This window comes from Choloepus didactylus, chromosome 20 (assembly GCF_015220235.1).
Source record: "Choloepus didactylus isolate mChoDid1 chromosome 20, mChoDid1.pri, whole genome shotgun sequence".
NCBI classification, from domain to species: domain Eukaryota; kingdom Metazoa; phylum Chordata; class Mammalia; order Pilosa; family Megalonychidae; genus Choloepus; species Choloepus didactylus.
In genome coordinates, this window is record NC_051326.1 from 63,526,103 (window position 1) to 63,541,980 (window position 15,878).

Here is a 15,878-nt window from a genome sequence, read left to right on the forward strand (position 1 = left end):
CCCATTCTCCCTTTCCTCTGACTCAGAAACCTGCAGATACCATGGATTTGTCACCATCTTTCTTTGCCTTTGTAGTCTCCCAGGTTTCAGATCATGGGTTCTCCACATTCCCCGCATCTCTCAAATCCCCACCTGCCCCCTCAGCCTCCCCTGCATTTTCCTCAGTCAGAGTGAAAATATCCATAAGTAGAAGTATATGGAAAGTCTTTTCTCCTTCAATATATGTATTATTTACCTGCTGAGACCAGATAAACAGTGGATATTCCCTAGGGAACTTTTCAACTCAAATGGAACATAGTCAAGGTAGATGAAGTTTGGGTTCCAGAGCAGGCTCTAACCTGTTCTGGTTTTGTCATTCTCCTGGGGATGGTTTCTTATGGCATAGGGGTTTAGTTTAGCCTTTAAGATGTAATGCATTGCCTTTGCTCCCAAATACAATAGCTGGTTTGAATCCTCTTATTCAAATGGAGGAATTCTGAAACCTAAAATTTCTCTGCAGTTGGAGCTTGTAATTTAGCCCCAGGTCTTCTCTATTAAAGGGCTTTCTTCTAGTAGCCTAGCTCTGGGCCACAGGTTAACAACTGCAGGGAATCTAAGAACACTCACATTTGGGGAAATCTAGTCCCTCATTGTTCTTTACCCAGATGTGATGGTTAGGGTCATGTGTCAGCTTGGCCAGGTGATGGTAACCAGGTGTCTGGTCAAACAAGCAGTGGCCTAACTGTTGCTGCAGGGACATTTGTGGCTGGTTAATAAACCAACAGGCTGGTTTATTAAATAATCAGTCAATTGGCTGCAGCTGTGACTGATGTGGCAATGAAGGGTGTGTCCTCTTCAATGAGATAATGCAGCCAGCTGGATTTAATCCAATCAGTTGAAGACTTTTAAGTGAGACAGGTAGAGGACCTTCACTTCTTCTTTGGCTGACCAGGGAAGTGTTTCATGAGGAGTTCATCAAAGTTGCCAGTTCATTTCCTGAGGAGTTCATTGAACATCTTCATTGGAGTTACCAGTTTGCTGCCTGCTGTATGGAATTTGGACTCATGCATACCCAAAATTGTGTGAGACACTTTTATAAATCTTACATTTATAGATATCTCTCAATGATTGTTTCCCTAGACAATCCTAACTAATACACCAGACAACATTGAGGCAGTGTAGGATATTTAACTTAATGTCTTTCTCTGGAATGGCCAAGCCAAAGGGGGCCAAACCTGATTTTCTTGGTATCCTAGAGTTCATAGTTAAAAGGCAGGACTGGGGAGATAAGGACCAAAGCCTAGCAAAATATGGTTTTGACCTTTGTGCCCTGGGTTACAGGCCCAACATACTGTTACCGCAACACTGCCATTAATTTTTTAATTAAGTGATTCATTCTCACTCTCCAAGATGCTTGCCATTGGAATTGCACACAGTTATTGCAGTAACATAGTCAATTGTTTTCATTTACCTTGTTACTACTACAAAGAGGAATTTTGGAAAAATATGGATGAACCCTACAAATTGCAACTATGAAGTAAGAACTGTGCTAAACTAGATGATGGGTGGACTCATATGGCCAATTTTTACACTGAGAATTGCTCACAGCATTCTTTTTTAAAAATGAAACTAGATCATAAAAGAGCTAAAGAGGGAGCATGGGTATTATTCTGAGCTCTTTACTAGGTTTCCACAGGAACTTCACAGTAACACTGTGAGTCAGCTTCCATTTTCCTCCTCTGGTGACAGAGAGGCAGAGAGAGCTTAAGATATTACAGACATAGTGACAGATGGAGACCAACACCTGGGCAGTCCAAAGACACTTGATTACACCTTCTAGGGTGTGGACATTATGGAAGCCAAGGTTCTGTGGGATGGATCAGACCTCATGACTGAAAGCTTTTTAGGAGCAGAGTTAATTTTCTCATTTTAAAACTAGCTTGCAATTCTAATTAATTTGTTAATTTTTTAGTCCCTGGGGACAATGCTCACTTGTCATAGTGGCAGCTAACATAAGAAATTCACAAGAATGTAAAACAAAAGAGGTTTCTTTACCTACACCCTGGAATTTCCCCAACCACATGCCTGTGTGTACCTGGCAGGGATTCCTTGGGGCAGGTTCTAAGGAGTAGGCTGTGAAGGAGGCCTCAACTACCCCTTGTGTTTAAGCAGTCCCCATGCTGGGCTTCTTTGACTCCTGAAGCTCTGTGAACCCTGGGCTGGGAACACTGGGTCAGGCCTGCCATGCTTCCAGGTGGCAATGAGATTCCGGACAGGTGACCTTCCTTGAATCCCAATAAATACACTAAGAACTGTGGATATTGATAGCTGAGTAGTTTGGAAAATGCTCATTATAATCCTTCAGCTGGAAAATGCTTAGTATAGTCTATAGTAGTTAGAATATTAACAATTCACTCAAGCAGCCTGGATTCATTTTAAGCCTAAAAAATGAAACCCTAGTTAGAATAGCTTGCTATTGATCAATTATCAATAGCTTACTTTCTGTCTGTAGTTACATTAACAAGACCTTCAAACTCTCCTTGCAGGGATAAGATAACTTCCCGGGGCAGGATAGAACTATGCTGGGAACACCATATGGGTAATAAATCAATACCTTCCTCTCCTCAAAGGACAAGATCAAAAGCTCGAATGGTCAACAGGAGAAGAATTATAAAATAACAGGATATGCTGACCAAACTAAGTGAAGAATCAATTTTAATGAATCCTGTGACTTTTTACTTAGTTTTTTTTTTTTTTTTTTTCTTTATTTCTGCTTATTTCTGGACCTTTTGCCATTCCTTTGCCTGTTTGGACTATAAAAGCTCAAATCACCTTTCTCACTTCTAACTGGTCTTAGAAAGATTTTTTTTTCCCCTCCAGTTCCTTGCTGATGCATCTTCAATAAACCCTCCTTCTAACCAAAGCAAAGAGACTTGTTTCTCTTGACCCGGGATCCGGCGGGCCTAACTATTCAGGACTGTTTTTATGACGGTAGCAGTATCTCCTGACCTGGCGAGGTGGAGGGTTGGTGGGATGGAGGCAGGGAGGACTCTGGCTAAGTGGAGTCACATGGGAGGTCATAGACAGCCTTTGTGATGCACTAGGAGCTTTACCCTGTGATTGTCCGGATGGGTGGGCATGGGGATAAAAGCCTGGGTCCCAAACCTGGTGTGGACAGAGCAGTCTGGGTGTGGGGTGGAGGCTCCCCTCCCGGGCTCCTGCTCCTTCTCTGGGTCCTTCTTTCTGAATCTGCGATGTTGACTGTACTGAGTCCGCTTCAACCAGGCTCAGTCTACTGGCAATGAACAATCCGAACACAATCTCATTGATTGAGCCAGCCGGGGAGAGGCTCATTTTTACCATGAAGGACCCGGAGCTTCCTGCTCTGTGCACCGCCGGCCGGCAGAGGGCGCGCGGAACTGCATTTTCTGAACAAACCGCGCCGGAAGCGCCTCCCTGTTCTTTCCCTGAACCGGCGCCGTCTCCACCGGAAGGAGAAACACGATTCCCCAGGAGGCGCGGAGGAGTAACCTGCCGGTGTGGGACTTCTCGGGCTGCGGCCACGTGAGTAAACAGCTTCCTCTTCGCGCCTAAGGCTCAGGAGCGACCTTTGTTGCGATTCTCCAAAGTATTTTTTTTTCTAAATAGTAAGAACCTTCATTTTCTGCACTGTTCCCATGTAGTTTACTCTCTACTTCCTCAGGTAATATTTTAGTAAGACGTATTTTACCAAAGTATCCGCTGAGTGAAGGCTTTGCTAACTCGCAATCTAGCATGCTGTAGGACTTCACGGCTTCAGGGCTCTTGCTGGAGAGAATCCTGATAGAGATTTAGAGGGAGAAAGCATCTACACTACTGAAAGAAATATACAACGTATTTTAACCCTCCAGTGGAACAGTTTGGGACAGGCCGGGTCCTGGCTGAGCTATATCAGAGCCCGAGGTGAGAGAGAACATGGTTCTCCTAGGTATACACTTGTATCATTTATTTTATTGGATATTTTTTCGTGCACCGCTTACATAGTTAAAAAAAATGTTGAAGAGTTTACGGGTACAGGTAATATACTCCCAACGTTAATTTTAAGGGCTATTTATCTAAAATTCCAACATTTATGATAACTTTCCTGGCTTTAATAAAAGCAAACTTTTGAGTATAGTTTTTGAAATATACTTTAAAAATTCATCTTGATTTCTAATGAAAACGTTTCCATTTTACACAATTTCCTATGACCAAGTGAGAATCAATTACTTTTAAGTTCAGTTTGTTGAAATGTCTTTTGTTTCAGTGTAACTGATACTATTTTAAAGGCTTTAGATAGATCGATCGATAGAGGCGATACTTGCACAGCATGAGAATGTCCTAAATGCCCCTGAATTGTACACTTTAAGTTTATGTTTGGTATTATTTCAAAATAACCACTGTAAATTGGTTGGGTGTTTGGTATATGAATTTTACAACAGGATATACGACCTCCAAATTGGGATAAGTTTTCGCTAAGCAGAATTCATGCATGGAGTCAGTTTTTGAAGTTCAAAACAGGATTGTGATTTTCAGTACCTACTATTGCATTGTGCAGGACTTATGTTATCAGTTTATTGAAGAGCCATGTCAGAGGCTGTTTTTTGGAACTGAGATGTAGTCACTGAAAGTAAATTTTTCCTATGGAATATTCAAACTCTGCACTTAGTTTAATTTCCATGGAAAAGTGAAATTAGTGTGTCTGCAATCTCATGATTATATAATGCCTATTTCCTGTAATCAGTATTTGAAATGGTGATGAACCATTTTCAAATTCTTTACTTTTCTCTCTCTGTACTTACATATTTGAAAATCTGTTCATAGTCTAGTTAAATGTTACATTAATCAGTTACACTGACGGGGAAATAGGCCTAATAACCTTCCACCTTTATATATTTGGGGGCTTTTTTGTTGAGTTTTACTAACTATTTTCTTTTGATTTATTATATCATCTCACACTATTAAGTCTCATAAACATTTGCAATCTATTTTCAACAAGAACCTTTTGAATTCAGGATAGTACATTTCTTCTTTTATACAATATACACATTAGATATATCTGATATCATATGAACACTGAATTAATGTTAATTTGTGCATGAAGTGGCCTGATTATATTTGCTCCCCTTCCAGCTTGGTGCATAAAGGTAAATTCCAGCATTTTATAACCTCCAGCACTTTTTTACCTTGCAAATCCCTACTGTGATCAAGTCATTACCTCATTCCTCCATAGTCACTAATATCTTGCAAGAGATTCCTGGAAGAGAAATAGATACAGAGAAGATCCCTGGAAACACACATGTGCAGACTGAAAAAAGACAGCCAGGTACAGGAAATCAGTCTCCAAAACATACAGCAGAGGAAGGAGTTCCTGTGAGTGACTGGAATCCAAAATATCTTGGTGTTTCCACAAATGCCCCAAATCATTGAGGGCAACAAAGACATAGTGCTATTAATATAATAATAACATTTTCTCCTTAATAACATCTAGTCTCTTAAAAGTTTGATTGCATTTACAACTTTGGGTGACCTGCATTTAGGTAGATTTGGCTTCTGAATCCTTTAGTGACATGGTAGTAAATGGGTATTTTTAAAAGTAATGTATTTTGAAATAATAGCAAACATAAAAAATTATAAGAGGTAGGTAAAAAGAATTCCTGATCCCTTCACTAAGATTCCTCTGTTGTTATAATTTTTCTACATTTGACCACTAACAGACATTTCACAAAAATACTCCAGTGTATTTATCTACAAAACAAGAACACTCTTAGAAAACCCCAAATTGGGAAATCAACTGCTCCAGTGCCATAATCCCATTCACAGACCCCTTCAACTTTTACCCATTGTCCCACCCTTCCCAAACTGTTTCAAAAATATCTAGTTTGCTAGTCAGCTATCCAGTCAACATCATAAGGAACTCCTCCTGAGAGGTTCCTTTATGTTCACATCTTTGACAAATGTCAGGAGCACAGATGGCCCTGACCTGGGTCTGCCCAGTGTTTCCTCTTGAGATTTAGGCCCTACATTCCCAGGAGGAACCCATCCAGAAGCTATGCTGGGATTTTTGTCCATTTTCCCATTAAACCAAAATTCATAAACCAAGTAAATTTTCTAAGATTTTGCCCAGCTGAATCCTTAAGGTTTCAGTTAACATACCTGTTCTTTCCAAGAGGTTTGTTCCACCTCAACAAATGAAGTCCTTCAGTACTATGTACACAAATTAACATTATCATTTTTACTTTAAATTATCTCTTCTGAATTTAACTTAAGCACCACAGGGTAGATGGTTGATTCTTTTTTTTTTTTTTTTGCCTGTATAACTCCATTCACTGACATAGCCCTGACTCAAAGAGATCATGACTTCCCTTAAGAATGTTGTATAATGGAATGGCCAGACTAGAAAGACAAAGAGTATCATAAAAATATAAGTATTATAAAAAATAGAATACATGATCACCTAAAATACTGGCTTTTTAAAAATATGTGCTAAAATTGTTTTTTCTCCAGAACAGTGAATTTGTAAGGTTATATTTTATAAAGAGAGCAAAGTGTGTTTCTAGGAATTGGTCCATATTGTAAAGGTATCTATCCTGTTGGGGCACAGTTGCTTATAGTGTTCTCTTAAATTCTCTTAAAACCCCTTTTATTTCTGTAAGGTTGTTGCAAATGTCACCACTTTCATTACTAGCTTAAGAAGTCGATTGTTGTGAGTATAATAGTACTGAATTGAATGTGAATGTGATTGAAAGGGGTAGTGTCATGTATGTCACCAGAAGGAAAGCTGGAGATTAAAATATGGGAATGCAAAACACAGTGAATCTTGTGGTGGACGATGACTGTTATTAACACTGAAAATATAAATAAGTTCTTTCATGAACCAGAACAAACGTATGACACCTTTACAAGGGGTTAATAATAGAGTGGTATATGGGAAAAATATGTACCTATTGCAAATTATGGACTATAGTTGATAGTAATATTTTAATATTCTTTCATCACCAATGACAAATGTACCACATTGATACTAGGGGTCAATACAAACCTTAAATCCTCCATACCACCCTGGCCACAATCATCCATCATTACTGTTTGTAATTAACCTTCATTCAAATTTGGAAATTAGAAGAAATAGAAAAGTAATAGTATTTCCACACCTTTGGATGAGCATTGAGGAGAAAAGTGTTGTAGGTAGAGAAATAGTAAGGTATTATGTCAGTTTTTGAAGGACTAGAGTGACCAGAACCAATCAAGGGTCTTACATTACTCTTAATCAGAGAGAAGGGATGAAAATACCAGCAAAATAATGATAATGGATCCTTGTAAGTCCCAGAAAACTTGTGAATGGTAGATGGCATACCACAGCAAGCTACAACAGTTTTACAGTACAGCAGTCTGAAGAGTCCTTGGGTTGTGCTTCTGAACTCTGTCCTTATGCCATAATATGAACATCTCAGATGTGAGCAACACCCATTGACCCCAAGTGTAGTGGTTTGAAGCTGTATGTACCCCAGAAAAATACATTCCTAATTTAATCCATTCCTGCCAGAAGGGGCCTACTTCAGTGACCACTGGATCTCTACATGGGTGTGGGTCCCTGTCTCTTGGCAGAGATTATGGGTAGGCATGGAAGTTAAGGTTGACTCTGAAGAACAAAGCTGTGTTTCAAACCTAGTAAGTTTTGTAATTGCTCCACCAATTTACCAGAAATCATCCGATTCAGGACTCCTTTGTCCCTTAATGTCCAGTATAACTGTTCTTGATCATTTTGGTGCTCACAGTTAAGCAGGGGCCTGGCCTAAGCTGGTTTGTTTCACCTAGTAAGAGAAGACTTGCTGTTGATAAAATTTTGGTTTAAGCCTAGTGGGTTGAGTTTCTATTAAATCTGGGCATCTATGGCTTCTTAGATTGTTTTATTATCAGCCGTCATTGTCACTAAGGAGAACTGATATTTGTCACCCCCCTGGAGAAACAACTGGTTGGATTCAGGATTCGATTCAGCATCCTCCAGACTTGTTAATTCATCATGCTGCACAACATCTGTTGACTGATAATCTAAGTCTAACATCTCCGCATGGTGAGATCTTTGAGTTCAGCCAACATTTTTCTGCTGTTAGTCTGCCTAAGCTGTTATGAGGTGTAATGTGTGGTGGGCAGTTCCAAGGCACAAAGATCCACACAACAATGTATATTTGTGTGGGGGTGAGAGGTGGGGTCCAAAGCAACCTTTATGGGTCATTCCCACCTTCTGCAATAATTGTGGAGGATCCTTCTATGGAGGAAAAATGGTAGGGAAACCATTTTTCCATTCCATACCATGGGATCCATATGTTTTAATTTCAGCCCCTATTAGGTGGACCTTTCTTCCAACCAGATACATTTTTTTAAAAATTCAGTTTTATTGAGATATATTCACATGCCATATAATCATCCATGGTGTACAATCAACTGTTCACAGTACCATCATATAGTTGTGCATTTATCACCCCAATCTATTTTTGAACATTTTCCTTATAACAGAAAGAATCAGAATAAGAATAAAAACTAAAAATAAAAAAGAACACCCAAACCGTCCCCCCATCCCACCCTATTTTTCATTTAGTTTTTGTCCCCATTTATGTACTCATTCATCCATACACTGGATAAAGGGAGTGTGATCTACAAGGTTTTCACAATCACTCTATCACCCCTTGTAATTTACATAGTTAATACAGTTGTCTTTAAGAAGCAAGGCTGCTGGGTTGGAGTTTGGTAGTTTCAGGTATTTACTTCTAGCTATTCCAATACAATAAAACCTATAATGTGTTATCTGTATAGTGCATAAGAATGTCCACCAGAGTGACCTCTTGACTCCATTTGAAATCTCTCAGCCACTGAAACTTTATTTTGTTTAATTTCTCATCCCCCTTTTAGTCAAGAAAATGTTCTCAATCCCATGATGCTGGTTCCAGATTCATCCCTGGGTGTTGTATCCTGTGTTGCCAGGGAGATTTACACCCCTTGTAAACCCATAGGGGGAGGGCAGTGAGATCACCTGTCAAGGTGGCTTAGAGAGGGCCACATCTGGGCAACAAAGAGGCACTCGGGGAGACTCTTGGGCACAATTATAAGCAGGTTTAGCCTCTCCTTTGCAGTAACAAGCTTCATAGGGGCAAGCCCCAACACAGAGGGCTCAGCATGTCAAGCTATCAGTCCCCAGTGTTAGTGAGAACAGCAACAATCTAGATGAGGAAGTCCAACACCTCCACGTCCCCAGCTCCCAGAGGGGCCCTGAATATTTATTTTTATTCTCCACCCAAATTACTTTGGGATGTCCAACCAGATGTACTTTATATCATCCTGCAGCCCCTTTAACTTTTAGTTCCTGGACTAGGTTCTTAAAGAAGAGATTGGTCTCAGGGCAAGGAGTTGTGTGTTTCCTTCTCTGAATGAAGTTGCCCCTTCCTTTTATTTTTAAATGCAATTTTTTTTTAGATCTGTTCACACACCATACAAAGCATCTTAAGTATACAACCAGTGGGTCACAGTATCATCACATAATTGTGTGTTCATCATCATGATCAATTTTAGAACATTTTCATTACTGCAGAAAATGAAATAAAAATTTAAAAAAACCTGAAACACCCCATACTCCTTATCCCACCCAGTTATTGACCCATAGTATTGTTGTGGTACATTTGTTATTGATGAAAGAATATTAAGATTTTGCTGTTCAGTATAGGCTGTAGTTTGCAATAGGTACATTTTACCCCATATGCCCCTTTATTACTAACTCCTTGTAATAGTTTCATACATTTGTTCTAGTTCATGAGAGAACTTCTAAATATTTGTACAGTTAATCATGGTCTTCATCCACCACAAGATTCACTGTGTTATACATTCCCATGTTTTAACCTCCAGTTTTCCTTCTGGTGACGTAAATGACTCTAAACTTTCCCTTTCCACCACATTCATGTACAAGTCAGCACTGTTAATAATGCTCAGAATAACATGTTACTATCACTTTTATCCATTTCCAAATGTTTAAGTTGGACATAGTTAAAAATTCTTAACATGTTAAGCGACTACTCCCCATTCTCTAGCCTCATTCTATATCCTGGTAACCTGTATTCTAGGTTTCATAACTATAAGCTTACATATTATAATTAGTACATATTAGATCATATAATATTTGTTCTTTTGTGCCTGACTTATTTCACTTAATATAATGTCCTCAAGGTTCATCCTTTTTATGTTTCAGGACTTCATTCCTTCTTACTGCTGAGCAATATTCCATTGGTATGTATATCCCACATTTTGTTTTATCCCCTCACCTGTTGATGAACACTTTATTTCTGGGCAATTGTGAATAATGCTACTATGAACTTCAGTGTGCAAATGTCTGTGGCTGTCCCTGCTTTCAGTTATTCAGGGTATATTCCAAGTAATGGGGTTGCAGGATCCTAAGGCAACTCTGTAATTAGCTTCATGAGAGACGGTGAAATCTTTCTCCATTCATGCACCATTCAGCACTGTTAGTTATTTTCACAACATGCTACCATCACCTTCTTCAACCATAATCACAATCATCTTTGTTTGGTATACTTACATTGATGTGCTACTATCTCCCCAAATTGTGTTCCATACCTCTCACTCCTGTCTTTTCCTTTCATTCTGTAGTGCTCCCTTTAGTGTTTCCTGTAGAACAGGCATGTTCACAAACTCTGTCATTGCCTGTTTGTCAGAGAATATTTTAAGCTCTCCCTCATATTTGAAGGACAGTTTTTCCAGATGTAGGATTCTTGGTTGGTGGTTTTTCTCTTTCAGTATCTTAAATATATCACCCCACTTCCTTCTTGCCTGAATGGTTTCTATTGAAAAATCTGTACATAGTCTTATCAAGCTTCCTTTGTATGTGATGGATTGCTTTCCTCTTGCTGCTTTCAGGATTCTCTCTTTGACATTTGGTGATCTGATTATTAAGTGTCTTGGCTTAGGCCTGTTCAGATCTATTCTGTTTGAGCTATGCAGTGCTTCTTGGAACTGTAGTTTTATATCTTTCATAAGAGATGGGAAATTTTCACTGGTTATTTCCTCTATTATTGCTTCTACCCCTTTTGCCTTCTCTTCTCCTTCTGTGACACCCATGACATGTATATTCCTGCATTTCATGTAGTCATTCAGTTGCTGGAGACGTTGCTCATATTTTTCCATTCTTTTCTCTATCTGTTCTTTCGTGTGTAGGCTTTCAGATGTCTTGTTCTCCAGCTCCTGAGTGTTGTCTTTTGCCTCTTGAGATCTGCTATTGTATTTCTCCATGGTGTCTTTCATCATTTGTGTTGTGCCTTTCATTTCCATAGATTCTGCCAGTTGTTTTTTGAACCTTCAATTTCTACCTTATGTATGCCCAGTGTTTTCATTATCTGCATCGTCTCTTTTGCCATATCTTCTCTAAACTTTTTGAATTGATTTAGCATTAGTTGCTTAAATTCCTGTATCTCAGTTGAAGTGTAAGTTTGTTCCTTTGACTGGGCCATAACTTGTTTTTCTTAGTGTAGTTTTCTGTTGTCTAGGCATCTGGTTTCCTTGGTTACCCCAATGAGGTTTTCCCAGACCAGGTCTAGAAGGAGGCAATAGTATCTGATTTCCCTGAGGGTGTCTTGGATTGATATCCTCTGTGAAGCCTCAAGTCACTGTGCTTTTCTGCCCAGCAGGTGGTGCCTGTCACCCTGTAGCTCCGGACTGGTTTAAGGAGGTGGGCCCATGGCTGTTTTCCCCTAGGCTCTGGGGTCTGCTTCTGAATGGAAGGTGTGTAGTAGATCTTGGCACCAACTGTTTCCTTTTAGGGAAGATACACTCCCTAGGGAGAGGTCATTTACATTTGAATAGTCCCTCTCTGACTGTGCTCTCTCTACCCTGTCTGAGTCAGAGCGCTGGGAACTGAAAATGACTGAGGCTTTCTCCACTTAGCCAAAAAAAGGACAGAATCCCCCCTTCAGGGCTAGTTCACAGCCACCTTCAGTTTCACCTGTCGACCAGAGACAGCACCCTCCCTCCTAGAGAGGTCCTCTGGGTCTCCAAGGTCAGTCACCAAAAGCCTCTGTTGGAGATTTGTAGCTTGTGTTCAGCAATCCATGCTTGTTAATTAAAACCCCAGTTGGAGCTCAGCTGACCTATGTTCACTTGCTTGGAGAGTGCTTTTCTCTATCACAGCAAGGCTTTGCAGTTTGGGCTGCTGTGTGGGAGGGGGCTCTTGGCTTGGATTTGCAGTTTTTAGTTACAGATTTTATGCTGCAGTTGCAGTCATTCCTCCCAATTCATGTTGGTGTGTGATGAGTCGACAGTCACGTTTGTCTTCCCACAGTTATTCCAGATTATTTACTAGTTGTTCCTGGTAGTTTATTAGTTGTTCCATGGGGACTAACTGGCTTCCACTTCCTTATGCTGCCATCTTCTGGAACTCCTCTCACTCATTTTTGAAGGACAGTTTTCCTGGATATAGAATCCTTGGTTGGCAGTTTCTTCTCTCTCTCTATATATATGTATGTATATATATATGTATATATAAAACATATTTATATATTATATATATGTAAATATATATAATACATATAAATATATATATAATATACATATCTGTTGTAAACCTCCATTGTGTTTTTATCTCTTCTATTCTGCCTTTCATTCCCATATGTTCTGCAAATTGGTTTTTCAAACTTTAGATTTCTTCGTTATTTTTGCCTAATGTCGTCTTTATATCCTTTATCTCTTTTGCCATATATTCCCTCTACTCATCGATTTGATTTTTGAATTGATTTAACATGTTTGAACATCTTTAATTAGTTGGTTCAACTCCTGTATCTCATTTGAAGTGTTAGTTTGTTTCTTTTACTGGGCCATATCTTCATTTTTTCTAGTGTGATTCAACCCAGATATGATCAACCCCAAACAGATTTTCCCAGACCAGATAACCCAGGTCTCAGGAGGAGGCTGTTATCCTTATCAAGTTTCCCTGAGGATGAGTCCCACAGGTTGTCAGACTTTGCTGTGAGAGCTCTAGACTCTTTGTTTTTTTCTGTCCTGCCCAGGAGGTGGCACTTGTCAGTGCATGTCTCCCCACTGGTGTAAAGAAGTATGGTGCCTTTAATTCTCCACAGAACCTGTCCCTGCCAGGGACTGAGGATGAGTCAGAAGCTGTTCTAGTTTGCTAATGCTGCTGGAATGGAAAACACCAGAAATGGATTGGCTTTTATAAAAGGGGGTTTATTTGGTTACACAGGTAAAGTCTTAAGGCCATAAAGTGTCCAAGGTCAACAGTCTGGTACCTTCATTGGAGGATGGCCAGTGGCATCCAGAAAACCTCTGTTAGATGGGAAGGCACATGGCCGGCGTCTACTCCATGTTCTGGTTTCAAAATGGCTTTCTCCCAGGACGTTCCTCTCTAGGATTCAGCTTCTCAAAAATGTCACTCTTAGTTGCTCTTGGGGCATTTGTCCTTTCTTAGCTTCTCCAGAACGAAAGTCTGCTTTCAAAGGCCGTCTCCAAAATGTCTCTGTAGCTGAAGCTCCTCTCTGAGTTCCAGTGCGTTCTTCAAAGGGTCCCTCTTGGCTGTGGCTCCCCTTCAAAATGTCACTCAGTTGCTCTTCAAAATGTCACTTACAGCTGCACTGAGTTCCTTCTGTTTGTCTGCTCATTTGTGTGGGTCCAGTGATTTAATTTAGACCCACCCTGAATGGGTGGGGTAACACCTCCATGGAAATTATCCTATCAGAGTCATCTCGCGCAGTTGGGTGGGGCACATCTCCATGGAAACACTCAAAGAATTACAATCTGATCAACACTGATACATCTGCCCACACAAGATTACATCAAAGATAATGGCATTTTGGGGGACATAATACAGTCAAACCAGCACAGAAGCCAAGCTTAAGCTGTTTGTGTGGGTTTTTTTTTTTTTTTTTTTTTCATCCAGCCCTTGGGATCTGAATTCTCTGTAGGCAGACCGTCACTTAAGCTGGGCCCTTTCCTGCCTTTTCTTGGGGAACATAAGCCCTTTTGGGAGTTATTTCCTTTTCTTGACTTACATTGTCTGCCAGACCTATCTTAACTCCACCCTTGCCTGGGGCAGAGCTGACAATTGAAAATGCCTGAGACTTTCTCTAATAAGGTTCTTAGGATAGTTTTAAAAAACAGAGAATAAGAAAAAAATCCCCCTATTAAAGCAAGTCCCTGCCCTTCCTTCTCTGCCCCCCCCCCCCCCCCCCCCCCCAGTTTTGCCAGTGGAGAGCCAGAGCTGGTACCTGGCTCTGTGTACCCCTTTTCTTGGGGCACAGCCCTTTTCTGAGCTTGGCTGACTCTAGAAGCCTCTGTTTTTATTTATTCATTTGTTTTTCCATCAGCCCCACCTCATTTCTATCTAGAGAGACCTGAGGGTCTATTTCTGAATTCTCAATTCAATTTCATTGATTGAATGTCTATCTTTATTCCAGTTGCAGGCATGGAAGTTGCCTGTTTTGACCACTGTGGCTTGATGATAATCTTTAGCTACAGGAAGTGTGAATCATCCTACTTCCTTCTTTTTTTTTTCCAAGATGATTTTGGCTATTTGAGGTTCCCTTACCTTTCCAAATGAATTTGTTAATTAGGATTTCCTGATTGGTTTTGCATTTGGTCTGTGATCAATTAGGGTAGAATTGACATTTTAATGACATTTAGCCTTCCTGTCCATGAATGCGGATTGTCTCTTCCATATATTTAGGTCTTCTTTCTTTTAGCAATGTTTTGTAATTTTCTGTGCACCAATCTTTTACATCCTTGGTTAAGTTTATTCATAGATACTGTATTATTTCAGTTCCTAATGTAAATGGATTTTTTTTTCTTGATTACTTTCTCAGACAGCTTATTACTAGTGTATACAAACATCACTGATTTTTGCCTGTTGATTTTGTATCCTGCCAATTTGCTGAACCCCTTTATTGCCTCAAGTAGCTTTGTTGTGGTTTTTTCAGTTTTTTGTGATATAGGATGTTATCATTTTCAAATAGTGACAAAGTTTTCTTCTTTCTTTCCCATTTGGATGCCTTATATTTCATTTTCTTGCCTGTTCCTCTAGCTAGAACTTTTCATACAATGTTGAATAGCAGTGGTGACAGTGGGAATTCTTGCCTTGTTCCCAGTCTTAGAGGGATACTATCAGTCTCTCACTGTTGAGTAGGATTTTAGCTGTGGGTTTTTCATGTATCACTTCATCATGTTGAAGATGTTTCCTTTGATTCCTATCTTTCAAAGTGTTTTTATCAAGAAAGGATGATGAATTTTGCCAAATGCCTTTTCTGCATCAATTGAGATGATCATGTGTTTTACCGTTTTGATTTTTTAATGAGGTGTGTTACATTAATTGGTTTTCTTGTGTTGAACCACTCTTGCATACCTGGAAAAAAATCCACTTGATCAATTTTTTGGAAGAGTTTGAACAGCAATGGTATTAATTCCTCTTGGAATGCATGATAAAATTTTCCTGTGAAACCATGTGTTCCTGGGCTTTTCTTTTTTGGGAGGTTTTTGATGACTGATTGGATCTCTTTACTTGAGATTGGTTTGTTGAGATCTGTTGCTTCTGGAGCCAGTGTAGGTTGTTTGTGTGTTTGTACGAATTTGTCCATTTCGTCTAAGTTGTCTAGTTTGTTGGCATATGGTTGTTCATACTATCCTCTTACGATCTTTTTTATTTCTTTGTGGTCCATACTAATACTCTTCATTTCTGTATCCTCCTTCAGGCATCTCCCTCTTGACTTCTTTTCAGCTAGCAAGGAAGTCCTTCTAAAGGAGAATCCTGTTGGTAGGTTTCATAAGGCTGGTTTCTTGTTAACAGTCTCTCTCAACTTCTGTTTATCTGTGAATTTTAA

General features: G+C 39.7%; 1 long non-coding RNA gene across 1 annotated transcript in view; it reads left to right on the forward strand.

The window, feature by feature from the left end:
- The first annotated feature begins 3,498 nt into the window (after positions 1-3,498).
- LOC119516784 overlaps positions 3,499-15,878 on the forward strand; it is a 50,382-nt gene continuing 38,002 nt past the window's right edge. Inside the window, exons 1-2 of the long non-coding RNA XR_005213372.1 lie at positions 3,499-3,543; positions 10,235-10,272. This is a non-coding gene — a long non-coding RNA (uncharacterized LOC119516784). The remainder of the gene's footprint in view (positions 3,544-10,234; positions 10,273-15,878) is intronic.